General features: G+C 40.9%; 1 protein-coding gene across 2 annotated transcripts in view; it reads left to right on the top strand.

Annotated features, from left to right (window-relative positions):
* The window catches only part of lrfn5a (leucine rich repeat and fibronectin type III domain containing 5a), a 141191-nt gene that overhangs the window by 71528 nt on the left and 41914 nt on the right, over window positions 1–27749 (top strand). Inside the window, exon 2 of one of the 2 annotated variants that reach the window (XM_085767237.1) lies at window positions 2313–2420. The gene's annotated coding sequence lies outside the window, so the exon portion shown is untranslated. Of the gene's footprint in view, window positions 1–2308; window positions 2421–27749 lie in introns of both variants that reach the window. The other variant, XM_085767239.1, reaches the window with a different exon arrangement.

Consider the following 27749-nt stretch of genomic DNA (forward strand, 5'->3'; position numbering starts at 1 on the left):
TTAAGAGCCTTGGTCATAAGGCTGTGCTTATAGCTCTATACATGGTGGTAAAGAGCTTTACACAGTGATTGACATTACCACAAATCAATGACAATTTGGGGGGCACACAGGGTGGCCAATCAGATTTCGGGGGGGGGGGGGGGGCAGGTGCCCCCCTGTGCCACCACGGAAGACCCGCCCCTGAAGGACTTTCAGGGAATTGACAGAAATGAAGGGGGGAAACTAGTCTAGCAAATTTACATGACTGAACATACAATATATACACTGCAGTGTATGTGTTTACCCTGCATACATATAGCTCTAGCGAATGCCCTTGCATTCAGGGTGTGGTCCTGCATATTAATATCAGTCAAGCACTCCTGCTCGTGGCACATTTGCTGACAAAGAGGCCCTTTTTTTTTACCACAGTAATGGCCGTTCTGTTTTTTCCAAGGTCAAAATTGAGAATATATAGATTTAATACATCACATACTTACCTGTCATTCAGTACATTGTCTAGCATGGATTTGAACTGTTCATGTCCTTTTTTTTTGCTTTCTTGTTATAATCTGCCTGTGATAGTAAAACAATGGCAGCTTAAGGAATGGAGGCTATTCAGCACGTGATAAAATAAAGTGCATGTGTTTGTGCTGCTCTCGGCAGATTTCATTAAAGGCTGACTGTGATAACTCTTTGTGTGTGAGAGATCCTGCTGATATCAGACATCACCACACTATTGATGTGAATGCAATCTCTATCTCTCCTCTGCATCTTTATCTTCATCTCTTTTTCTTTTCACTTTTATCCCCTTTTTACTTCTTACTATACTTTTCCCTTTTTATATTATTTTCTTATTTTTGTAACATCCCTCTCTGCCTCCATGCCCCCCTACCTTTTTCCACTCTTGCCATCCTCATGACCCTGCTTCGTTTTCTTTTTTAGCTCTGTCCTACTCACCCTCCTATCCACCTTCCACTTTGCCCTCATTCTTCTCCTCCATGCCTGGTTTTGATCCTTCCCTCCATCCCTCCCTCCGTCCTGCTGGCTCAGCTGGTACAGAAGCAGCCTTTGTTTTGGCCGTGTCCTCTATCCTTTGAAGGAGGGAAAGCTGAAAAGTAAGAAGAGCAAGGGAGGGGAGGAATAGAGGGAAGATGTGAGGCATTGATGGGGTGCGGAGAAGAGGAATATCCAAATGGGAGAAATGGGATAAAAAGAGGTAAAGGCGTGGGAGGATGAAGAGAAGTAAGGGGAGAATGAAAGGGAGAGGGATGAGGGGGGTGAAAGAGGGATATCTTTCGATCAATGGTCAGGGTTGTTCAAGTCATTGATATCCGGTCGCAATTGAACGTGAGGGCATATTTCCTGTGTGTGTGTGTGTGTGTGTGTGTGTGTGATGACAGTCCAAAAGACATCTGCTCCCAACTTAGCACACTTCCTCTGGTTCAATGGTGCACAATTGCAACGATTTAGTTCTCAGTGAAAAGCCAAACAAGCATTTTATTGATAAGTGAGTTGATTTTGAACAATCACTGCTGGAGAAGCGTACACTGTGCAGTTAGCCAAACAAATAAAAAAATAAATAAATGAAGTCACTATAAATAGAGTGCTGCAGGGATGGCATATTTTTGTGGGCCAAGCCGGAAGTTAGCATCACCCTGGTTTCCTTGACTAAAAGCCAATGGGATTTTTCTATTAGCTTTTGGATCACAGCAGAAAATAAGCTCTGTGATTTGAAGCCTGAATACAAACACCAGAGGTAAAATGCTAATGCTATAAATTAAATATACCACAGTTGCGTGATTTCAACCTCACCAGCAATTTTTCAACTTGTACTGTAGTTCAAAGCCTTTCTTCCTACAAAGTCAGTCTAGTTTTCCGAATAAACACAAGAGGCAAAAGGATCCTGAATAGATCAGCTTTTGTGTTCGGTGTCATGACGTTTAACATCCCTGATAAACACCAGTCTCATTCAGTTATGCACTTCATGTCGTAGAATAAAATGTAACTACAGATGAATCAGTTTTAGTTGTTTGTCATGCAACCAAATTCCCATCCCAAAAATATGTAGATTTATGTGTGAGGGAGGTGGAAGTGCTGAAATGTGGCACTGACATTTGCCCATAAAGTTGGAATATATATATATATATATATATATATATATATATATATATATATGTGTGTGTGTGTGTGTGTGTGTGTGTGTGTGTGTGTATACATGTTGTAAATTCTGATTCTGATGATCCAAAGCAGGTTTTTCTTTTGCATTTCAACGTTTGTTGATTTCCAAGTCCAGTGTTAACTCGTTTTTTCTTTCTTTCCTTTTCCCTAGGGAGTGAAAACAGACTGAAGATTTTGGGCCTGCACCCTCACTAATGATGTTATAGCCGCAGTAACATGTGATTCCTGAAGCAGAGTGTTTATCCACTTTTTCGTCTCTGAAGGTAAGGCCGGTCTTTGATCTTCGGTATGGATTTTTAAAAAGGAGTAGTTTGACATTTAGATAAATTTGCTCCCCTTTTGAGGATTGACTCCACCATGACATTACAACTAGAAGGTGACTGGTTTAGTTTAGCATAAATGCTGGGAGCAGAAATAAACAGGTAACCTGGCTTGGTACAAAATTAAATTTGCAAGCACCTACAGTCCAAAGTGTTTTTTTCCCCTTTGCTTTTGTTACTTTGGTTAAAAAAGGTGAGGTTATTTATTCCTATGACATTTGTGCTAAATGTGCGTTCCTTATAGCAGTGTTTGCTAAAATTGTCCAATCACAGAGATTCTTGTACAAAAGACAAGCCTCTTTGGCAGAAGCTGGGCTCTTACACTGTTTAGAGGAGTTTAAGTTGCACTGCTCTTGTAAACAACACTGAATCTGGGTGAAAGCATCCGGCTTCAGGTCAGTCACCTGGACACCAGACCACCTTGGTTTGGCCTTGTAGTGGAAACTGGAGATCTAGTGGAAGCTTCTTTAGCTTTTCTTGGCTTCATTCGAGCTCTCGTGGCCCTGCAGTGAAAACACTGTTATTTTCTTGTTTTCCATGGAAATAGGATTAGTCCTGTTTTGCCCTGTAGTGGGAACCAGTCTTGTTCTAACACAGCGTGAATGTACAGTGGATTTGAAGCTTGCTCACTGTGACTGTTTCAGTAAAATCAGCTCTGCCTGTGGTCTTAACCAGTGGTGTGACTGCTCTCCTATTTCCCATTTTGGCATTAAATCTCCACCTTTCATTCTCATTCACTTTTCTTTTTCTTACCTACTTGGCCTCTCATTATCTCTTACCTCCCTGCCATTGTTTTCAGGCTAGATTATGCTAGCTTGTCATCTTCATATCGGCTTTCTCTGTCAGAAATCCACCTCTAACCTCCTCACCCCCCGAGACTCTGCTGTTCCCCTCCCCTCTCCTTCCTCGCCCTCTTTTCGCCAAACCTGCCATCCCTTTTTCCTCTCTTCAGCTGGCTCTTAGATCTACACTTCTAACCTTGATATGTCCCTCTGGGACATGACTGAGTGCTGAACTCAGCTAGAAAGAAGCAGGAGGAGAGGACAAGAGGGAGAGAGAAGGGGAAGAGAGAGAATCTATCTATATATCTATCTATCTATCTATCTGAAATATGCCAATTATGTAGAGGATGTAGAGGATAAAGTGTGTGTGTGTTTGTGCATGTGTGTGTGTGTGAGCTTTACATTCATAGCAATGCCTCAGGCAGATGTAAAATCTGCTCTGACCAGAACAAATGGCACACACATGCACACAAAAGGCTGTTTGCTGAGATAATCATAGCCAGTGGTGGAGGATTCTCACAGCTCATTTTCCAGTGCTCTTGACGTGAACCAATGAATGCATATGTTTCACCCTTGTTGTTTGTTGTCATGCTCAAAATCTTACAGAATGGTCGTGCATGTGCTGCTCTTCCTTCTTCACGGTCACTTTCTATCAGGATGTATTAACATAACCACCCACACCACTTTATTCAGTGTCTACATTTATGGTTTAATGCTCCGTTTATGAATTCAACCCAACCATTAGCTGTAGCAGGAGGGACAGTCCCAGGTGACATTGGGCAAGGACACTACACATCCTGAAACAGCACGCCACAGGGCTATATACATGTAAAGTTGTAGATAAACTTGTGCAAAAATAAGATAGCCTGCTCAGAATGTTTAACACTGACATATCAGTGTTAGCAAAAATTTTCTTGGACGAGGTTTTGCACAGTTTAGTTACACCATGAAAACAAAGACTAAAACAACAATCACAGCAGTCAGATTATCTGACTCAGTTAGATCCTTAGGCCTGTCACAATTATTACATAATAGCCTGGTCACAATTATTTGAGCTGACCGTAGTCAATCTATACAATTGTTAAAGAGATAGTTCACCCAAAAGTAGTACCCAATAGTTTCACTCATTATCTACTCACCCTCATGTCGACTAAGAGCTGGGAGAATTTTCAGAGTCCTCTGTGCCTTCTCTGAGTTAGGGGGGGGGGGGGGGGATTGTTCCGCCGGTCAGTGCAAATCACAGGAAGAGCAGTGAACCGAGACACTGGGAGCTTCCGCTACAAACAAGCTTAAAATATAGACTTATTTAATTTTTTTCGGAACAATTTATCATGTCAGGGCTTCAATACAAGAGGGACATTACAGACGAGCAGTATGGAGGTATATGGATGTTTTTTGGTGTGTCTTTTTGGACGAAGAAAAGTGGTATCCATTCACAACCATTATATGGACAAATACTGTTGTGCGGGGGGTCCACACAGCAGTATTTGTCCATATAATGGTATGGACTCGTAACTCAGAGAAGGCACGGAGGACTCTGAGAATTCTCACAGCTCTTAGTCGACATGAGGGTGAGTAGATAATGAGTGGAATTTGAATTTTGGGTGAACTATCCCTTTAAAGTCATTTCCATTCATCTGTCTAAAACAGCTGGATGTTCTTGGTGTCAGAGGCTGTGTGTTCAAACCTCAGCTGAAGCAGAGTGGACATTGTAATGCTGATCTTTTGTCTCTTCTTACCCAGATTTGCCTAAATTTGTCCAAAATTGTCTGGCCCTGACCACTGTTGCAAGGCAGCTTTATTTATTTTTATGTCATTATTTATGTTCCAAATGCTTAATGTCAACAAATGCTTCTTCTTATTCTTCACAATGTGTATTTAAACTATGTTTAAAGCTAACACCATAACAGTGGCGTAAAATGATCAGAAAAAGACAATTAAATCATTAATCGCAATTATTTGTATGGCGTCGTATCGTCAATTAAATTGTCCTGGTTGTGACAGTCCTAATCCTTATAAAATCCAATGCTGCAACACATTTGATTGTTTCATTTGTTGATTGATTGTTAGCAACTGTGAAAATCAGTACAAGTCTTGAACAACACTGAACATTCTCTTGTTTCAGCTGCTTAAATTTGATCAATTTTTATGCTTTACACACCAAAGGAACAATGAATTTGTTTTCAAATTGATTACAGTCAGCAGATTAATAGATCATGAAAATAAATGTTACTTGCTGTTCGTATGCATCCTCGGCTTTTATTTTCAATGTGGAAGCGCTTCACAGGCTGACTTGTTACTGTTGAGTCAAGTAATGTTGTTGTGTTAGTAGCACTACCATGCACATACCAACATCAACAGGATTATTTTCAAAACAGATGAAAAGTAATTGATAATTCATTATGTGGGAAAACAAATAAAATGGATGAATGACAGCCTGAATGAATAGAGGATGAACACATACAATGCACTATGCTCCTAAGCTTTATGTAGTGTGTGTGTGTGTGTGTTTGTGTGTGTGTGTGTGTGTGTGTTTGAGTTCACCTGGCGCACCACCTGTTTGGAGCTTTTTTGTTTCATTTTTTTTTCTCAGTGCTTGAGGGAGAGTGAGATGCAGACAGACAGGGACAGAGACGACGGATCAAACAGCAGCCACTGTTTGTTTTATCTGTTTAATGAACAAAGTGCCACTCGTTTCAATGCTTTGGCTTTTACTCAGAGGCCTGTGTGCACCGATGGGGGAATTCAACCCACAACCCTCCAGCTTCTGACAGGGACTTGAACCGCGCTGTCTTCAGAGCTGAAGCTCCTTTGTATGTCTCTGTGCGTTTGTGCCGAAACTCCCCGACTCCTCAGCAAATCACGTCAAAGTCAAATACATCACTGTCCTCTTCTCTCTGGATGGATGGATGGATAGATGGATGGATAAGGGAGGTGGAGAGGGGAATGAATGAACAACTGAAACTACAAATAGTTCAAAGTGGGGGTGGGGGTTGATGAGAGTACGTGAGGAGGAAGTAGATGGATGAAAAGGTGGGTGGATGGAGTTGACCTTTTCATCACCCACATCAGACGTTGCCATAAGGTGCAGATTTAGCCACATTTTCTCTCCCTCTTTTGCAGCCTTTCTCTCTTTTTTTTTAGGGCCCGACCAATATGGAATTTTTGGGGCCGATGCCGATTACGATTATTAGGGCGGAAAAAATCTGATAACTGATTAATCGGCCGATTATATATTTTTTTTATAAAGTTTTAAAATTGTATTAATTCAAGTAATATATCTACATATATTATATAATATATAAATTAGGGCTGCCCCCAAATAGTCAAACAAGCACTGGTCGACCAAAATTTCATTGGTCGATTGGTCGCAGGAAAAAATCAAGTCAATATCAATATGACTGAACTGTATATGAAAGGCTATAGGGCTTTTAATTTGAAGGGCCAGATACAGGAAGTCATGACACGTGACACTGTTTTTTACACGGCATGGCAGGTCTCTCTCGCTCACTCTCACTCTCATTCTCTCTCTCTCTCTTTTTTATCAAAAGCGACTTTTCCCAATGTTGTTCCAGACATTTCTGTTGACTCCGACGTGGAAGCACGTACTGTATCACTGCTGTTTTCAACGTTTAGCCGGTGCTGCCACGAGCCCCAACACGGCCGGAGTCACAAGCATTAATTAATTAATTCACCCGACCACGGGCAAAAAAAACAAATGGAAAAAGAAAGCCAGCTGCAACACTGGTTTTGAGACAGTTAACAGTTAATCAAGTTGTTCATCAGCTGTGTGATGTGTGTGTGTGAGTGACTATGGCGGAACGTGTCAGTCACTCTGCTGTGCTGTGAGGTGGTTAGTAGATAGTGGATGGAGTTGGATGCGCCCTCTACAGCATAAATAGCCTAATGTCGGGGATCTTTTCAAATGGGGGAACATTTTCAAAGTAAAACCAAGTCTTATTCCCTGCATTTTATTTCTGAAAATATTGGCCTCTCATTATCTCTTATCTGCCTGCCATTGTTTTCAGGCTACGAGTTTTGGCCGATTAACGATTATTATCAAACGGGCTATAATCGGCCGATTTAATTGGCTCGCCGATAAATCGGTAGGGCCCTACTTTTTTTGTGTCCGTCAAAAAAGACGTTCTTATTGTCTCTTTACTGTAATTATCAAATTTTCTCAATTTTCTCTGTTCTCCTCTCTCATTTCCTTTTCTCTCCCACCTTTACCCACACACCAGTTTTTCCTTTGGTCTTCATCCCACATTGCCCTCTTCCCTCGCTTTCCTTTTTTCATGATCACATCCCATCCTCCTCCTCTCGACAATCCGTACTTACCGCTTTCCTTCGTTAACCTCCTCCTTACCTTCTACTCTGGCAGCTTGTGACTGTGTATGTGTGATAATCTTACCAGGCCGTGTGTGTGTGTGTGTTGGATAGAGGGATGTGGTTTTCTCCCAGAGAGTTGAAAGACTGCCTGGATCCCTGGGGGGAGTTTGGCAGCTGAGACCTGCTGATGGCTGGCCAGGCCCGGGTCACCAAGCTAACCTCTTCCCCCTGCCTAGCTTCTGGCCCCATGGGATAATAGATATGAGGAGATGTGGAGGTGAGGCGAGGAGAGGAGAGGGGAGATAAAAGGAAAAAGGAACCAAAAGGAGGAGGATAATTCATACATTAGAGGAAATGCAAATACATAAGACACACACCCTAAGGTATTTAGTTAGTCATGCTTGAACCCCCCTTCTCTCTCTCATGCTATCTCTTTCTCTCTGTTGCTTTTGCGTACAGTTGTTAGTCATGCTGAACACTTCCAAAGAGGTCTTTTTTTTCATTTTTATTTCCCCCCAATCTGCAGCAGCAGAGAAACACTTGCAGCATGTCAGGGACACTCAGGATGAGATGTGCAGAATGACACAAATGTACTTTACCATGGCCTTTTGTGTAGTATGAGAAAATGACTAATGAGACAAAAAAGAAAAAAAAGGATAGAGGCAGCTGATGCGAGTGAAGAACATGCCATTTTCACCCATAGCTATATTCATGTCATGAATATCGGTTCAGAATAGTTGCAGTTTTAATGGTAGCCAATAGGTTTTACTTTACTTACTTTACTTTATTTGTTTATTTGGTTGGGACAATGCATATGGACAGTGAGTGCTAGAGTACCCACAGTAAATGCACCGGATTTAGCACATGTGCTAAATTACATCCGTAGTCCCCAAAACAATACAACAATTAACATAAAAAGTCCAAAAAGACAGAAGACCATTAGATAACAGGAAAAGTACATTTACATAGTTACAGGGTTAGACATGATTCTATATATAATCTATATAGCTGGAATTAACATGATTCATTGAAATATAAAAATATATGTCTATACAGTTGCAATTGACATGATTCATTTTAAATATAAAAATATAAATATAATATAAATCTATACTTAAAAAGTGAGACCCAAAAGTGAGAAAATTGAACATATTCCATCTGCTCTGTTCAAGAACACAGTTTAAAAATGTACCAGTTGCAATGTTACAACAAAACTACAGCAAATTTAACTTGTGTTTACTAATTTAGTCCACACGCTAACCTGCTAGCCCCTGGCTTGTCATGTCGCAATCTGATAGCAACTCACTGTGCCTCCGATCTGGCCTACACAGCTCAGAGGATGAATTATAACCTCTTTTTATTACAGAGACAGCAATGACCAAAGTTCTTTTGAAGCAACGACCGCCTATTGCATGTTCTGTGACAGAGAAAAGGTACAAAAGCCCTTTTAAACAAATAACACGTGATCAATATCAATACCCACTGTATCATCAAGCAGCCACACTGTAGATAACGAAGTGTCTATAATGGACATTTGTACAAGATGTCCCAATGACAGGGATGTTAAAGATTATCCTGAATATCAGCACAAATTACCAGAGTGAGTCATCATGACAGAGGTTTTATTCCTCAGGACGTGCACAGAAAGAAAATCTGGATTTCTTAGACTCTTCACCGTCGTCACATTAGCCTTTACTTCCCAACACCCAACACATTCATGTTTACTTTGATCTTTAGCTGATATGCTGCATTGCACAGTACATAAAACCATTTTTAATCGCAACACTGATTACACACTAATCCTAAAACACCCTTGCTGATATTTTCTTCACAGTATAAATTATTCTTCATTGTAAATTAACTGAAACTTTTAGATATTTGTTCCAGATGATGAAGATAAAACACACCGTGAAGAAAAATGTATTTACACAATGCTTCAACATTTACAGGAAATAGCTGGTCTGTGGACAAACAGTAGTTGTTTTTTTTTTTTTAATGAGACTGCATCTCATCTACCATGTCTTCATTTGTTCACAGTGATGACTTCAAGATGTACCTTTTACTTTGGCGCTCATTGATTGATGTCTAAAAGTAGTGCACATGCTCGTTTGCTGAATATTTGAATAAAGGGAAGCCAGATATCAAACAAACACAGCTCCTCATCTCCCTCTTGTTTCTGCCGTATTAGGGCCATTTCTGCTTTGTTATGAGATTTTGAGATGCAATAGTGCTTCACAAAGGATGCCCCTCAGGATTTTTGTTTTATTCGGTTTAGTAAGTGAGTCTCTGTCTGTATCACTGCCTCATCACATTGGCCACAGTTGTATTATCTCTGACTTCCTCACTAAATTTCTTTGGCCATTCTCTTGAATCTCTCAGTTGTTCTTTCACCGTAGGCAGCAGCATAAAATGGAGTATGTGAAACAGGATGTGAGGATCACCATATAGTAATTGTTTATATAGCTGCTGAAAGCCTAAAGCCTGGCTGGAAACCACTGATGGATGATAAACATGGACAGAGACAGTGGGGCTAGAGAGACACACAGAGGCTGCTTTGTGCTTATGTTTTACACAGTGCAGGCCTAACACCTTCTCCCTCTCATCACTGTGTCATCTCTGTTGCGTTGACATACATTTTGTCGCTGGAGTACACACAGAATGTGTACATTTGGTAGACATCAATCTATCTGTGTGTATCTGTGCGGTGTGTGTGTGGACGTGTTTCATTGCCTAAGGCATGTACCTTTTGAAGGTAGGCATTTTAAACTCTTGAAGTGCTGCCAATTCTACCGCAGTTATCCTGTCAGATATTCTGTTTCCCATGACACTGAAGCAGTGGTTCTCAAACTGTGAGGGTGTTTTTTTGTTTTGTTTTTTCCATGTAGCCATAGAATACAATACTAATACAGTACTGTCACTATCAGCTGTGTTACTGTAACTCAGTCAGTAACACTATGGCTCTCGTGTTGGGATTGAGAATGTATGAAAAACAGCAAGCAAGTGAGCAGAGAAATCAAGATAACTCTGAAAACAACTCTGATCATTTGAGGATCAGCAGTGTAAATATACTGCTAAGTTATCCTGTTGACAAACATCAAGTTTCATTGACCTCCATTTTAATGAGCACCTATTAAAAATGGTGTTAAACTCTGAAATGGCTAAAGCAGTGCGTCAAGCAAAAAAAAAAAAAGCTTGTAAGAGCTTAAGGTGTGGCAGCTATTTTCATGTCTGCTCAATTTGTCACTTTTCCAGTTTTAACGTATAACACTCAAACTTCAGTTTGGTATGTCTTTTCTGAACAGCCAGTAGAATGTCAAGGCAGTCTGTGATGAACCAAAAACAGTGGCTTCCTGAGATGTTAAAACTTAATGTAACAATTATATGCATTGAAAATCGTGTGAGACAATCACCACAAGTCATCCGGTGTGAATGCAAAAGTGTCACATCTATGTGCGGCATTGCACTGTTTCTATATTCCCCCTTGTGCTTTTCTATCGAGCTGTCTCATCTATGCAAGCCAGACTTTTCACGTTTGTGTTCCCTCAGAGACTCCCTGTTTCCCTTTTAAGACCCAATGTGTTCAGTCAGACAGCTTGCAGATGCTGTTCTTCCCTCCCTTCAGCTAAATTTCTCTACTGACATGTCTGGCGCTTTTCATAGTTTCTGGTCTCTGTTGTGCACACTCTTTCTTTCTCCTCAGATTTCCCTTCATCCTCTCCCTTCCAGGTAGCTTCTACCCCTTTTTCTTTGTCTCTCAGCCTCTGGTCAGTTTCCACCCCTCATCTGCTTCAGTCTTTCATGCTGCTGAACACAGAGGCTCGGTGTTACAAGGTTTCATTCTCTTACTTTCTTTCTTTCTTCTGCATCTTTTTCTGTCCTTGCATTCTGTGACTTGGCTTTGTTTACTTTGCTGCCTGTCTTTGCAGATATGAGTCTGCATGCCTTTCTCTCTCTATACACCTCTGTGTATACCTTCATTCTCTCACCTCTGTGTATTTCCGGTGGTAAAAATAGATCCTCAGGCACGTCCTGAAATTCTTCACAGAACGAGTGTGCTTTGCTGGTGCAGATGCGTTCTCTTGTGGTGATTAAAGGATAATGCTGATGTTTTTGGGGTTCATTTTGTGGCCAGTCTGCTCTGATTTTATTTGCATTCACCTTGCATTCTGCATAATGCTCTGCTTATTATTTTTAGTGTTATTTATTCTGGTTGTCAGTGAGGTGCAGCATCGCCCCATAATGCTTTAAAGCAGCACTAGGATTTATGGTACTGGTACTCTGGTTGAGAAGAGCAACTGTCTGCTACCTGTGTCTATGTGAATTTGTTGCCGGTTGCTGTCGCCGCCATCATTACCGGTGCCGTTGCCAATACCGATGCCGGTTTGTGGCCGCCGTCATTACTAGTGCTGTTGCAGTCGTCATTACCGGTACCGGCAGTGGCGGACTGGGACAATAATTCAGGCCGGGAATTTCTCATGCAGACCACCATACCTGTAGTTGTGTATTCTAACCCTATTTGATAGTTAAAAGACATTTAGGAGTGACCAATAAGTTATCTATTTGAATATATGATTTTCATTGAAAACCCTGTTTTCAAATGTTATAGCAATGGGTGAATCCTCAAAAACTCATGAGGACAGCAGCCATAGGATACACAAATGTACAATGCAAGACACACAAAACAATGGGCCTATATTTTTAAAAAGAGAGAGAAATACTAGCTCGGATGTTCAATAATTAACTTTACTTTCAAGCATCAAACTTATCAAATGTATCAAAACTGGAATAAATTAACTTCTTTAGAATACAATATTCACTCATTAGTGTCAATAAAGCAGATCAGTAAGAGTAACCAGTCAGCGATTATCCCTAGTAAACCAGTATGCAACAAAATCATATTTTTCATTCATCTCTAGGTATTCTGGATTGATTCTCGGGCCCTGTGTGTGTGTGTGTGTGTGTGTGTCTGTGTGTGTGTGTGTGTGTGTGTGTGTGTGGAAGGGGCTGGGGCGGTGCATGTGACTTCCACTGTTGTTGCTTAAGAGGTGATGGAATTAACCCTCCGTGAGACACACAGTCTGCGGTGGTGACGGTGATTGAAAGCTATAGCGTTTTTGACTGACCTTCCCTCCCGGTGAACATGTCACTTATTTTGCAATATTTCGCTGCATCTGCGATAAGGGCTTTCCGTTTTCTGTCCCTCCACTTCTCTCGACTACTAGAGTGAAGACAGCAGAGCTAATTGATTGTTGTGTGACGCTGACAGGTCGCCGAGCGGCGTCATTCCGTAACTAGATAAATTGATTTGATTGGCCCGGGCGTCTAGTAACTCCAGTCAGTCCACTCAGTCCGGGAAGCGTCCCAGTGCTCCCAATGGCCAGTCCGCCACTGGGTACCGGTCGCCGTTACCGGTACCGTTGCCGGAATTCCCGTTGCCAGTAGCTGTCATCATTGCTGGTGGGCCCGTGCCGAACAAAGCTCCAGAGCGTGATGGAGGCTGGTTGGCCGTGCAGCCCAGCACAGGGCGCTTGTGTGTGGGTGAGAGGAGCCAGGAGACTGGCTTGAGCTTGGTCTCTGGAGCTCACCACAGTGTTCCTACCCGCACAGGGAAGTTACATAGTGCAGTTTCAGCTGATGTGACCATGCTCAGGCTGCACTTGCAGCACCATTCATCCTATTAACAATTTTTCTAAAATTTCAGTGAGTTTAGAAACATTATTTTAAGGTCAAAATACTACTCAGTGTTTCTTTAAAGGCCATTCCAGGCCATAACCATTTGTACACTGCGAGTGTGCGACACGTGGGCCTGAGCTGAGTCGATAAAACTGTATCCATGTCCATGTCCAGAGGCCTTCACTTCATGATCTCACACAGCGTCCTATAATGTATAAAATAAAACACCGGAAGAACAATGCTCTTGCATAAATCCACACGGAGCCATCAACCCTGCAGTTTGCTTTATTTTGTGTGGCAGCTCATGGACAATATTAAGAATCGTGTTAGTGACTGTTTGTTAAACATGTGGGTTGTTTATGATTTTATATGTCATGGCATAAGAAGAGGGAGCAAAATGATGAAGCACCGTCACAGGCTCCTCATCAGTTCCCCATTCAGGTTTTCTAACAAGCTCATTTGGAATGAAATGTGCACCAGTACAGGTTGATGAAAACAAACCTACACACAGAGACTTGGCCGTGTTGAGTTTTCCTACTGTGTAAAAGAAAATGTTGAGAGGAAGAAAGAAAGAAAGAAAGAAAGAAAGAAAGAAAGAAAGAAAGAAAGAAAGAAAGAAAGAAAGAAAGAAAGAAAGAAAGAAAGAATATCATTATTTGGGTTGATTTTGGGAAGACGGAGAAGTTGTTATAGACAGAAGCTGAAATTGTTTCTTTAAAAAAAAAAAAAGTGTCTTTCCGGCAGTGTGCCTTTCAGTGTGTCATAAAACCAAATGTGATATACAAACCTACAGTAACAGAAACAGATGTAAAAATGAGAGTGGGTTGGTTTGTGCTGCAATTCCTCTTCATTCTCTCTCTCTCCCCCTCCCTTTCTCTCCATCCATCTGTCCCATGATGCCTTTGTTAACTGCTGATGTATGTGGAACACTGAAACAAGAAGTGCACTGTGGTTGTCTAAATATGGACATGGATGACTGTACTCACTGGAGAAATATGTTGTCAACTCCCTCCACAGGAAATGCACTACCTACGCCTTCGTAATGACCTGTGTGTGCATGTGTGGGGAGCGTACCTATGTTCCCCGGGCCCAAGTTTTGCCCTTCTTCCAAGAAATAAAGGGTCCTATGTTCCCCGCTGTTGCCAGTCGATGGACTCTCTCTATCTATCTGACCTGTCTAGCCTCTACCTGGTCTAACCAACAACAACTCACAACTCAACTTTTCACTCAAATGGCTATAGACTAGAGTACAACTTACAAGTATAGTTATTTGGGCTGATGGATATCAATCAAATGTAGGGTCAAATATGATCAATAAAAATACTTATATATATATATATATATTACAGAATGGAACTAGTCTTGTTTGCTTCAGTTTTCCCTTTTACTCATTAGAATGCAGCACCTTTGTGTTATAATGCATGCAGACTGGTCTATTCCAACATGTTCTTGATTCTATTTACTGATTGTAATCTGCTAGGTCTCCAAAGCTGATGTAGTGGGTGGTGAGAGGCCTATGTCAAGTTTTCATTGGTAATTAGAGTTGATAGCACAGTACTTTGTTTTGAAAACAGCATCACTTCATATGCTTCTCTGGAATAATAATGAGAAAAGGCCATACCAGTCTGTAGGCACCACCGTTCTGCTGTATCAACTGATGCCCTTTTTTTACTTGACAGTTTGATAGAAAGACACAACGGTTGCCAGGCAACAAGAGTCGGATACCAGGGCGTATCACACAGTTGATGGAGGTTAAGACTGATGATAATTCATGCAAACTAAAAAACACTGGCCCCTCTGGGCTTGAAAGTGGTGGTTCATTGGTTGACCGATGTCAGTTCAGACATTTTTATTGTGAGAAGTGAGAAGGCCATTCAGCAGGCCTGTTGAAGCCCACCATAATCCATCTTGGTGATGGGATAGTAGAACTGAGACTGTCCCAGTGGTCATCAAACCAGTACTTTTTAGAACAGTCAGTAAGCTCACTAAGCTGACATCCTAGAAGATGACGCTGTTGGACGAACTGAATCTGGCTTCCCTGGGCCAACTCTAAATAATTAAGTAGCTGGCATCAAAACAAATGTAGGATATGCTCAGCAAATAGCAGACATCTGCCACCATACTCATTTACAAAGATGGCCCAAGGCTAATCAAGGTGTCAAGAGAGAAAGCGCCACACTTAAATACAACTTCTGTGTCTTGCCTTCTGGCAGTGTGCAAACTTGGTGCATATAAATGTCCATAGTTAGACAGAAGCTAGATGGATAAAACTTGCAAAAGGAAAATGTGTGCCTCTATCCACTACTGTTAGGTAAATATTAGGAGTTGTTTCAAGCCGATGACACAATTCGCTCAGAGAGGTCAATTCAAAACTCAAGTGGTGAGCTTACTTCTCATCATTTCTCGCTATCATGGCACCAAAACAAAGTATACCAATAAAACTGGATACGGAGACAAAAAAACATGCTATTCTGCTGTATTGGATTGCAATAGGAACATGCGTCCCTGCGCTAACCACTAGCTGCTTATTCAGCACCATGGAGAGCTCCTCCCTGCTATTCTACAGTGTTACAGATAGCTCAGACTCAGTTATAGTAGTCATGTGGCTCTTTAAGCAGCAGGATCATTGATATAGACTATAATCTCAGCTTCCTTGGCTTAACATTGCTGATGTAATACTATTTTATGCTCCCTTTTTTTTTGTGTTTCAGTTCCTTTGTGGGCCAGGTGAATCCAATAACCAGTGTTCAGACCCACAATGTGTCAGTAACTGTGGGCCTTTAAGGCCGACAGATTGAGTTTTAAGCTCCAAAACATTGCTAATTCAACTCCGATCCTCTCTCTGACAGTTTCATCTCTTGAGGACCATTCACATGTCAGTGTTTTTTTGTTTTGTTTTGTTTTTTTGTACAAAAACAACATGACAGTATTCAAACAGTTTTGAGGCAAAATGGCTTTGTGCTCATTGTACATAATTTGTAAATACATCCAGAAAAAGGTTCAATAATTCATTATTGCAATGGGCACTTGGTAAAAGACTTGATGCTATTTCCTTACTCAGGGATTAATTTCATCTCTGAGCCTTTTGATAATTATTACATACAATGTAAAGTTGGGGTGAAAAAAAGGCAACACAGTCATAACGCACCTCTAATAATCATGGTGATGTCTCTTGACACTGGAAAGATGAATTATTCATGGTATAACGGTATCTGTGACACATGGAGGGGTATTTTTAGATAAAACCATAATGTTTCAGAGAACTCACAGGATGAAATTTTTCATACATATATATCTATATCTCGTTCTCTTTCTCACACACACACTCACACATACACACATCATCATCTTTCGCAGTAGCCACCAAATGATTCTATGACTGTGAAGTGACAAGTAGCTTTTGATGGATAAATTTAGATTAGCCACACTCCCAGGTATTTATGAAGTGATCACACACAGTAGCATGCAGATCATTTTTATGCGAGGGCACACACACACACACACACACACATACACATACACAGGTACAAGCTGTATTTAGCCTAGTTATTGTGTTGTTTGTAAGCATACACACATGCAAACAAATGCACACGGTCTCACACACACACATACAATGGTGATCTGTATTTAACCTAGATACCGTGGTGATTAGTCAGTGGCTATTGATAAGTCCCCGACACATTAAAGACAACATAGCACATGCACACACACACACACACACACACGCACACACACAGGGAGGTTGGCATGATGAGGCTACTTCAAAGACATTTGTAAACAACTTTCCATATGTGTGCACACTACTTCATCTGTCGGGTATCAAAGTGACGTGTCGCTAAATACTTGAATACACTCATTTGTTTCATTTCCCTCCTAATGGTACCTGACACAAATTCAATTACCGAGAGTCGCAGGCATGCACTGGCACAGACAGACTGTGAAGATTTAATGAAGTTTCCACTCAGAAATTAAAATTCACTCAGAATGTTTTCTGATAAAATAGACAATTTATATGTAAAATCTCAAACAAAATTCCCAGTCTCAGTTGTTAAACAGTATCAGGCTTTGAAAATGCAGATTTGAATCCTTCTTCTGCTTTAAAGTTTTTTTTAGTATGAATCGTTCATTGACTTGCATAAAATGTGATGAATGATGAATATTAGATCTCAAAATGATCTCTGTCACATTTAAACAATAGATAGCCTTGCACTGCTGGCCACCATAAGCGCTGTGCAAGTCGTGACACATGGGAACCAGGGGCTATGTGGGGTTCAATATCTTAGCCAAGTACACTTGAACATGCAGCCTGGAGGAGCCCGGGATCCCATTCCCATTGGCTCATACAGAAGACTGTAGATTCCCAGTGGACCAACAAAGAGAGACTTGGTATTGCATATACTGTACTGCTCCTGATCAAAGATTATCCATGCCGACTCAAGGTCATTTCAAACCATCGCTTAAGTATCCAGCGCAAACCTTTCAAACCATTACTCGAGTATCCAGTTCACAATAATGGCATTGATTTTTTTTTTGAAAATGTATATGTTTTGTATAATGCATTATGGATGGGAGATCTGGCTCACTGGTTTGAGTCCAGCATGGATAAAGAATGCCATAACCTTACACCTACAACAGAGTTTGTGTTTAATGTGATGCAGGTCTCTACTGTAAGTCAAAGGAACAGCAACCTTACATAAAGGAATACCAATAAACATAATTTCCTTTTTTTAAAACAGAATTCCCACTGTCTCTTTAAAATTGGGCTATTTTGGGGAAAAATTACTGCAGTCCATCATACCTCATTTAACTGCAATTTCTTTGCAAGAAGCATCTGTGCCTAGGAATGAATTGTTGCATGGTTTCTTAAAATAGATTCTTCTGTTTGTGAAAACAAATAAAACAAACTTGAAAACAACATTTTTTTGACCAATTATAGTTAAATCTGATGCCATTGTTTATGTTTTGCATTTATGCAGTTCCTTTGCACAGCATATCTGTTTTTAATTGCTCTTGCATGAGCTGTAGTTTGAGGGTTTGCTCCATCTGGGCTCAGTCGTTCCACCTCTGCTGCTTTTAGCCACTGAGCTGCTTCAATGCAGCTGGCAGGGCAAGTCAGGAGTCTTGATGTTGGCCATGGATGAGTGTATTTTTAATGCTTACTTCTATGGGCAAATACATGGAATTTGATTTCAAGGCATGGTATGTGTACTATCTGCTTTGGGGAAATAAAGTACTGGAAAACAGCAGTTGACCTGACCACAACCACCTCTGTTAACTTTGAAGTACTGACTATTTTTATTGCTGTGACACGGTGGGACATGAGGAGCAACGTAAACACTGAGGAAAAGGTTTATGCAATTTTAATATTTTCCCCAAATACACTGTTCTCTCTTACTGGCCATGTCTCTTGCTGTGATTCACCTTTACTTTCCTGTTCCTTTCTCTCTGACGCTGTGCCGCGCATTTCTTAAAAATTCATGGTAATTCTTTTCCACTGACTTTTTTGTCTTACGACTGAATGCACTAAATTTGGCATTTGTGTGTGTGTGTATGTGATTGTGTGTTAAATGTGTGGCATGTAAATAATGAAAGAGTATGCTCAAGTTGGATCAGGTTGAATTATTTAACCCTATACCCACACACACACACACACACACACACACACACACACACACACTCTGCTCTCTCGCTCTCTGTATCTCATTTCTTATTGACCACCTTTGTTGAAAATTACAAGGTCAAGATGACTTTTTTTTTTTCCAACAACCAAACATCTGAGAAGCTGGCATGGAACCAGCAGTTACAATAGTCTGTTTCAAGGATGACCGTATCTAAAGTACATCCTCCAGCTGAGAGAAAAATAGAAAACTGTCTTTATTTAGTAACTTTGATAACAGCAGGATGCAAGATACAATAGGAGCAGGTCCCTTTGAGGAGTCCACAGTGTATCCAAGCACAAACACTAAGGTCTGTTCAGGTTATGGGCTCTGCATTTTCATTTATATTTTAGACACTTAGTTGGCACACATGCCTACAGTAACTTTTCTTTTTCCTCTTCTACATTTTGTGCCTCTGCCCCAGTGACAGTCAGGGCCAGAGGCATTATGTATCTGTAACATCCTTATTTCCTCGTATCCTCCAGCCCCATTTTTTATGATTACGATATCTTGGTAACAGGTGGAGGGATTTTTTTCAAATTTGACAAACCAAATTTGTCAAAGTCACCGTAACCTTAAAAAAACCTGATTCAGCCACAATTTCTTATGTTCTCAAAATCCATACACAAATGTAAAATGAAAGGCCAACTTCACTGTGTCATCACAATGTTATAATTCAGATAATACTGATCATTATTCAGTGGCGTAACTCAGGAGGAGAGACTGGGACTATATTTCCTATGATTTGTCTTTTTTGGCCGAGGTAATACAAGGGCACAGCAGTAATTCTAGTTATTTGGCTTGAATGCAGGAGCAGGGCTAGCCCTATAAACGCAAATGTCCTTGACTGACTGACTGAGTGATGGAGTTGCACCATTGGTCAGCTGAATGCAGTGTGTCTGAGTGATGAGGTTATACGAGTGGTCGGTGGCCAAGTGTTAGAGTTTCACCATTAATCATTGCTCTTTCAAAATGATTTAGCAGGAACAGGCAGTGTTGCCAACTTAGCACCTTCGTCATGATTTTTCTTACCTGTCCACCAACTTTATTTAAAAAAAACAGCAACCACCAACAAATGTAGCAACTTTTTGGATGAAGAGAAGCACTGGGACACAGGAAGATCAACTGTTTTTTTGTTTGTTTGTTTGTTTGTTTGTTTTTTTGTTCTGTTTTGTTATTTTTCAGTAACTTTAGTTTTTTTAATTTTATTATTTTTACATTACTTAATTGATCTGTTAACAGTGAATTTCAACAGTTCGTCTCCGGTAGCAGGAGACTCGAGGGCTATGCTGTAATGAGTAGGAGGGCCGCCGCGGTGAGCACGGAAACCTATAGGCCGAGGGCACCGGTGGAACCAGGTGCAGATCTTGGTGGTCTTGGCAAACATACAAACAAGAACTTTGAAGGTCAAAGTGGAGGAGGGTTCCATTTAAAAAGCAGCTGCACATGTGTCAGTCCTGACAACTGCTGTCAGGGGTAGGGGGGGTGTGCGCAGTTGAGCCCAAGAGGAAGGGACCAATTTGAATGTTGTGTTTACAAACTAACCTACAGACTCTGAACACCCACTATTAACACTACCCCCCCCCCCAATAAACTTACCTTTACAGTAACAGAGGCATCACTATAGTCACACCTTTCATAAATAACAATACAGAAAACAGTATGCAACTGTTGCCTGATTCTGTTCCTCCCCTTTATCCATTTTCCGGACCCCCTGATTCTTACTCACTTGTGTGCTTCTGAACCTCGGATGGGAAGTTGTTACTGATGCCAGTAGATAGCAGCAGTGAATGAGTGAGGAGCCTGAATTCTAATAAACGAGAGAAGATGTGCACAGTATAAAGATTAAGCTCCCAGATCACCAACTTTATAAGCAGCTGAATGTAAAGGTCAGGGCATCATGGCCTTGGAGAATAAATTATTTTCTATTCATTTTTTTTTATAACCTAGAGATGCTTCAGGGAGTTCAAGTAGAGAATTTGTTAGGTAGAACAGGGAGGTGAAATACAACTTAGCCAGACGTTGGTAATCAGACTTCCTGTCCACGGCCGTCAATGCCGAACAGTCACTATTGACGGAGCTGCCAATATTATGTTCTGACTGATCTTCTCGTGGGAATTAAAAGTAAATTACTTCCCATTTATTAGTAATGACTATAAATTTAGAAAAATAATGGTGGCAATTATTGAGTCATGTGCAAATGAGAAAAAAAGGCACCATCAACAGGAAACCTGCAGGTGGGAAAAGAAAGCCATGTGTAAATTCAGTAATGGCTGTTAATTAAAGGTTAACAGTGCCATTGAAGAGGAAACTAGAACAGTCATTAAGACAAGAACTGACAACAACAAATATGAGTAGGGTTATGACATTAAAATGTACAGACTTAAAAACTAATTTGCACCAACAAATACATTCCAAAGGAAACAGATGTTTTGCTTTTGTGAATCAGTGAAAAGTCCACATTAGCAAAATGATATCCACTTGTAACTATAGCATTATATTTATTATTTTCCTTGATTTATTTGTCATGTTCACAATGTCATGTAAAATCTATGTTCACACTTGTATCAAACCAGTTTACATAGCTAATGAAAATGAATAATTCCATTTATATGCAGCTTAAAACACCTCCACTCTCTCCCTGACAACACCCATATCTAAACTCAAATCCTTCGGCGACAGAGCCTTCTCCCGTACTGCACCCCGACTCTGGAACTCTCTCCCCCCATCTGTCCACGACTCACCCTCACTCCCCACATTCAAGTCCCGGTTAAAAACATACCTCTTCTCCCAAGCCTATGACCTCCCCTACCCATAGCCGGTCTCTCCATCACCTCGCTCATTAATGTGTCACTGTGTACTGTCTCTCCCTCGTCTCCCCCTGTATGTCTCTACCCTGTTTCTTTTGTGTCTTTGTAAGCGTCTTTGGGTTATTGAAAAGCGCTATATAAATTAAATGAATTATTATTATTACCTTATACATACCGTGGATAAGTCAAAACCTCAGTTACATACAGACAGGTTATGTAAATGAATGACACAGTAAATGATGAAGACTAGAAATAGTATATACAAAAGTAATGATAAGGATCTATACTGTCTGTAATGTTAACTATTAGGCTGCACCTGTATTCACAGCTAAAAATGTAGCTCAAGGTAAATGCAGAGTTAAATATGCATCAGTTACCAGCTTTGGTGTAGTTTCAAATAAGCAGAGTATTGCCCTCGTCTGTGCACATTAAATGTCTGGTTGGATACTCTTTCAAGTGGAAATCTAATTTGACAAAAGTAAAATATGTGAGTAATTCACATTCAAGGTAACATCCAAAACTACAGGGGCTGTTGGGGATTGTCTTGTATGCGTGTTAGCTGTTTGATTGCTCCTGCGCTAACACAGAGAAAAGTCGATAGTTGAGATGTGAAGGGCATGTCAGCGGGGTGGGAAGAAGGAGCTGCTCGTCTCGGGAAAAATGTACATTTACCACGGTCTGGTTTCCCTCTGAGGCTTCTCCTGATTTGTGTTTGTTTTTTTCTTAAATGTATAATTGTTTGTTAAAAAAAAAAAAAAAAAAAAAGCCTGTTTCCTGATGATCATTTCATCTGTAATATCTCTCCAGTGTCCCAGTGTCTCTGCCGTCAGAGGCGACAGTTTGGTTCAATAGAAGATGAGACTGATGAGCTGAGAGACAAAGATTTCTGCCCCACCGTTCCCTGTTGCACTGTCACACAGGCTATTTTCAGATACCACACACAAACACACATGTCAACTAACAATGTGTCATTACAACCTAATGCCATAATATGTTTGCCGTGCCCTCCCACAATGCCTTGCTCCTCAGGCCAACCCCATTTACTGGTCTGCGTATAAACAAACAAAAACAAGATCTTAGTGAGTGTGTGTTCGTGTATGTGTGTGTATGTATCAGTGATGATGTGTATTTGTGTTGGGTTTTTTGTGTGTATTCTTATGTAAGCATGCAGCCTCCTCTTGCCTCGAGGATGATGATAGAAAGTGTTTGTCATCCTCCCACCTCTCTCCATCTCTCCCATTCCTCGTCCCTTTTCTGCATCCATTCAAATCAAATGTGCTCCACTGGCGTGGCAGAGACATTTCCCGGGTAACACAACTGTGTCGTCATACACAAATGGCTAATTAATTATGAGTATCAAACGCAAACCAGTTTGTTCAAACTGCTCAAACAGTGTCCCACAATGTGAGATGTTTAGCTCAGTGCAGGACTGCAGAGTGGAGGCTGTGCAGACACTGCAGTGCCTCCAAACAGCCACTAGGGGGGGAGAGGCCAAGCGTTAATGAACAAATGTGATTTGTGTGCAAAAAAAAAATACAAACTCTATTAAAATAAGGATACATCAGGCATAATGTGGTGTTTCAAACTGTGGAACAAGGAGGCGTCATCTGTGGAGCACTTTGACTTATTTTCTGTGAACCATTGGCTGTTGCATTTCCCAACTGACCAATCACAGAAGAGGAGGTGCTGGGGTCAACTGGGGGATACTTTTGTTTACAAGAGATGAAACAGAGGGAAAACACGCAATATATGCAAACTGCTTTCAAGGGGAACAAAGCATCACTGAAGCTGGTCAAAGACACCAACTGTCTGCAGCTTTAGCAGCTTTGTAGTTAATTTCAGCTAATTGTTTAGCTGCCATGTTGTCACCATTTTGGTTCACTCTCACTGCTCTCATATCATCATTTTCAGCAAAGAGTTGAACATGATCAGCACCACACAGCCACAGTCAGTAACGTTAGGCTTGTAGCAGCTAAAGAGTCAGATATTTCCCTGAGGTATAGAGGTTTAATTTCCTGCCTGAGCCCGTAACTGTCCCGACCCAGATTCCCTTCTGTCCCCTCAGTCACTCAGCTGTAGTGTCAGATAAAATTTGTTGTGGGGACTAATAAACACGCTGCTTTCTTACGTAATACATGCTTCCTATTGCACTAGGATCTCATCTGAACAAATTTCTGTCATTCAAACAACTCTGAATTGTAGATTTAAACTTTAATGATGACGTATGCACCTACTGAGGCATTGGTGGAGACCAAAAACAGAGCTAAAAGAGGGTGAATGGTGGAACTTAAAGGGACATTGTGTAGGCAAAATTCCCATCTAGCGGTGAGGTTGTATATCGGGGAGCGTGCCTATGTTCCCACAGCCCTATGTTCCCTCAGCCCTATGTTCCCTCAGCCCTTTGTTCCCGCCGCCCTATGTTCCCACAGCCCTATGTTCCCTCATTTCTAAGGTTTTTTTTTTCTTTCCAAAATTAGGCCTTATGTTCCCACATTTCCTTTATGATCAATTTGCATCAGATTTGATCCCCATTTCTCCCAATTTGGTAGTCAATTACACCCTACCTATTATCCAGTAGCAGTTGACTACAGATGTAATGTAGCTTTTAGCTAAATCTGGGAACATAGGGCCCTGGGAACACAGGGCTGACCCCTTCCAACACCGCTACTCCAACATAGGGTTGAGTGACGAACCCTTATACCAAAATTAAACCCACCTCCATGAGTTAGTGCAATTTATACAACAAACTTCTACAGTAGTACAAATAGCGTTAGTAGTAGTAAACGAAGCATTAAAAAGTTTGTACAGTAAGTACACCAGGAATTCCGGACATCTAATAATGTCCGGAATTCCTGGTGTACTTACTGGTCAAACTTTTGGGTAATTTAAGATAGCTGCTTGGTAACATTAGCGCCATTCGGTATATTCGGATAGCGGTAACTCGACCACCGTTCGAGCAAGGGAAAACAAGCTCCTGGGAGGGGGGGGCGTTTGGCTCAAGGTCATGGAGCAAATTGGTTTGGCTCAAGGTCATGGTGCAAAGGACCCTAGGTTGAAATTACTCTGAATCATCCCTTAAATATAAAAATGACTTGACTTAGAGTTTCATTTTGAGAAAATTCTTAGAAATAAGAAAAATCTTAGAAATGAGGCAACATAAACCTGAGGGAACATAGGGCTGTGGGAACATACGGCTGAGGGAACATAGGACTGTGGGAACATAGGGCCTATTTTTCAAAATTTTCAGTGAAAAAAAATTTCTTAGAAATGAGGGAACATAGGGCTGTGGGATCATTGGGCTGTGGGAACATAGGGCTGACCCCGTATAAAGGGAACCAGCTCAATCGTATTCTTATGCTGCATTCACGTGGAATCGGGCAGACGGCACACCAGCGAAAGCAGCTGCACATAATGGGATAAACAAGTGGTCCGTCGGCACGAGGCAAAGTGATACATGACAATATGTTGTTATGGCGAGGTCGTACTTACACCCTCTCTCGCCAACTAAAATGACATTGGTTTGTTTGCGGACTGCCCTCTGCCTGATTCCACGTGCATGCAGCACAAGTTTCACCCTCCATCCTTTCTCACACTACACCGCCATGATGGTTTTTAAACAGACGCCACCTCAACCGCTCCGGTGTCTCTGGTGAGTCAGTGTTTCTGTGGTTACCTATGGTCACACTGCCATAAAAGATGGCGGCACAACATAGCAGCAAGTATTAAGCTTACCAGCTCTATGTATATATGAATGGCTAATTCAAAGCTTACCAGAACACTTACATTTTTTGATGGGGGTAATTACTAATTAATGAAACACATACATTTAAACGAAATAATCGCTTTTTGTGAATAGACAATAAGAGAAGGTTTACAGTGGGGCTTTAAACACAGCAGGTGGTCAGATCTCACATGAATTCTCCTGAATGTGTTAATAAGCAGGCGCTACCTGACATATTACTGTATCAACTTAAGAGATAATAACATGTCACATGTTTTTTTTTTTCGCAGCACCTAAAAAAATGTGTCATGTGCATATAAAAAGGATTAGCATTTAAAATTTCCCGCGCTGAATACATTATGTCCTAAAGGAAAGCACAGTAATTAGTATTAGTATCTCATGATTGTTACATGCATGTTACTGTGTGAAATTAGTCAGAATCACATGAAATTAAACTGTGACATTTCAAAAGTTTGCTTAAAATCCTCTTGACATTTGAATGGAAACTGTGTCCTCTCTTGTCTTTGTCTCTTTGTCTCTGTCTTATGGGATCTCTTCCCCTACTACTCTATTTAAGACCATTACTGTCACTATCTGTCTCTCACTCCAATATAAAACAGCCTGACCCAATTTAGACTACTTAAATAAATTTTTCATGGCCCCTTCCCAGTTCATGATTAATACTTTTTTTTCACCCTAGAGAGCCCATTATGAAAATAAACTCTTTTTGTATATCTCCACTCTTTTTAGTCATCTCAATTCAGCAAATTTATATTCTGTCACATTTTCATGAATTTCACAGTTCTCCTTTTCTTATTTATTTTTTTTTATTTTTGCATGAGAGCTACAACATATTCTGATTATCTGATATCCTTACTCACCAACGCTGACATCCCTTAGTTTATTCACAATTGCACATATGCTTTGTACCCGATGGGCTTCATTATGCTCAATACACACACATTTACATTTACAGTACGCTTTATTTATAGCAAATGCAGAATACATGCAAGAAAATCATGTGTTAGTGGTTGGAGTCATTTACAGGTCAACACACTGACTACATTGATTTACTACAAAACTGTGAAAACTATGGCTGAACCAGACGGCCAAGTGTTTAGTGTGCACATATGAGCATGAAAAGCCATGAGCAGTGGGTCTTCTCTCTCGCTCGCTCTCCTGTATGAATTATAGACTCCAAATTAAATTAGATTGCATACTGACGACATGAATGGGAACCAGTTACAGCCTTGACTGTTTGACATCAAACTTAATTGCTTGTTGCTGCCCAGGAAAACCTCAGAAAAGGACAGACTGACATAGTGATGATCTCAAACATGCCCAAACACTGCCACCTAGGCTGAGCTGTGTTATCCTTTCCAAATAGTCTGTCCAGAGTTGCTATTTCTATACTATCAAAGACAACATATCTTTAGAACTTGTGAGGGAGTGAATGCGTGGGGGACCTGTGGGTGTTTGCTTGTGTGAATGAGACAGGAAGACGCAGAATTGTGAAGCAGAGTATGTTTGGCAGATTCGGTCTCCAAAGGAACTCGAGCCGTGTTTCCATCTGTATATTAAAAATGCCAAATATGCTTTGCGCTCTCCCGAGTGTAAACGCGCATCAGAACTAAATGTATTTGTAACGACAGGACAGATTAATGGGATTTTCAGTTTTTCTGGTGCAGAAATGGAAGGTATCGCACCCTCATCTTTGTGCTCGTGGCATACGGATGTTATCTGCACGCTGTTCTGATGACAGGATGGAGAAATAAAAAAAAAGTGCCATTTCATTAACATCAAACATTTCTATGCCTCTGAGAAGATGAAAACATCTGTGGCACAGAAAATTATCACTTGTGACTCTTAAGAAGGGTGTCGGTGTGCTCCATAGCTCGCTGTGTTCTGTGTTGGAAGATGAGGAAGACGAAGACAAGAAAGCTTATTCTTGTTGACTGCAGTCTCATGAAGGACGTTGTGCTCTATAACCAACACCTCACGAGCTTTTCCACACCTATTTGGTTTGCAGCAGTGGTTTTAACCCTGGAGAGGTTTGTTTGAGTCTATGATAGAGCTGTAATCACAGCGAGACCTTGCCGAGACACTGGGCTTGTCAGTACATTTCCAAGCAAACCTCTGAGCTTTGTTTGGATTGAAAATGCTCTGAACTGCTGCAGCTGAGCATTATGGGTTAAACTGGCTGTGAACTCTTAGTTAATGACACATTACTGGATTCAGTTATGGCACCCCATAGTGCTTGCATTTCCCAATGTTTTGAAGCACTGGCTTCTTTTCTCCTT

This window comes from Trachurus japonicus, chromosome 22 (assembly GCF_045865225.1).
Source record: "Trachurus japonicus isolate A0001 chromosome 22, Traja_1.0".
Classification (NCBI taxonomy): Eukaryota; Metazoa; Chordata; class Actinopteri; order Carangiformes; family Carangidae; genus Trachurus; species Trachurus japonicus.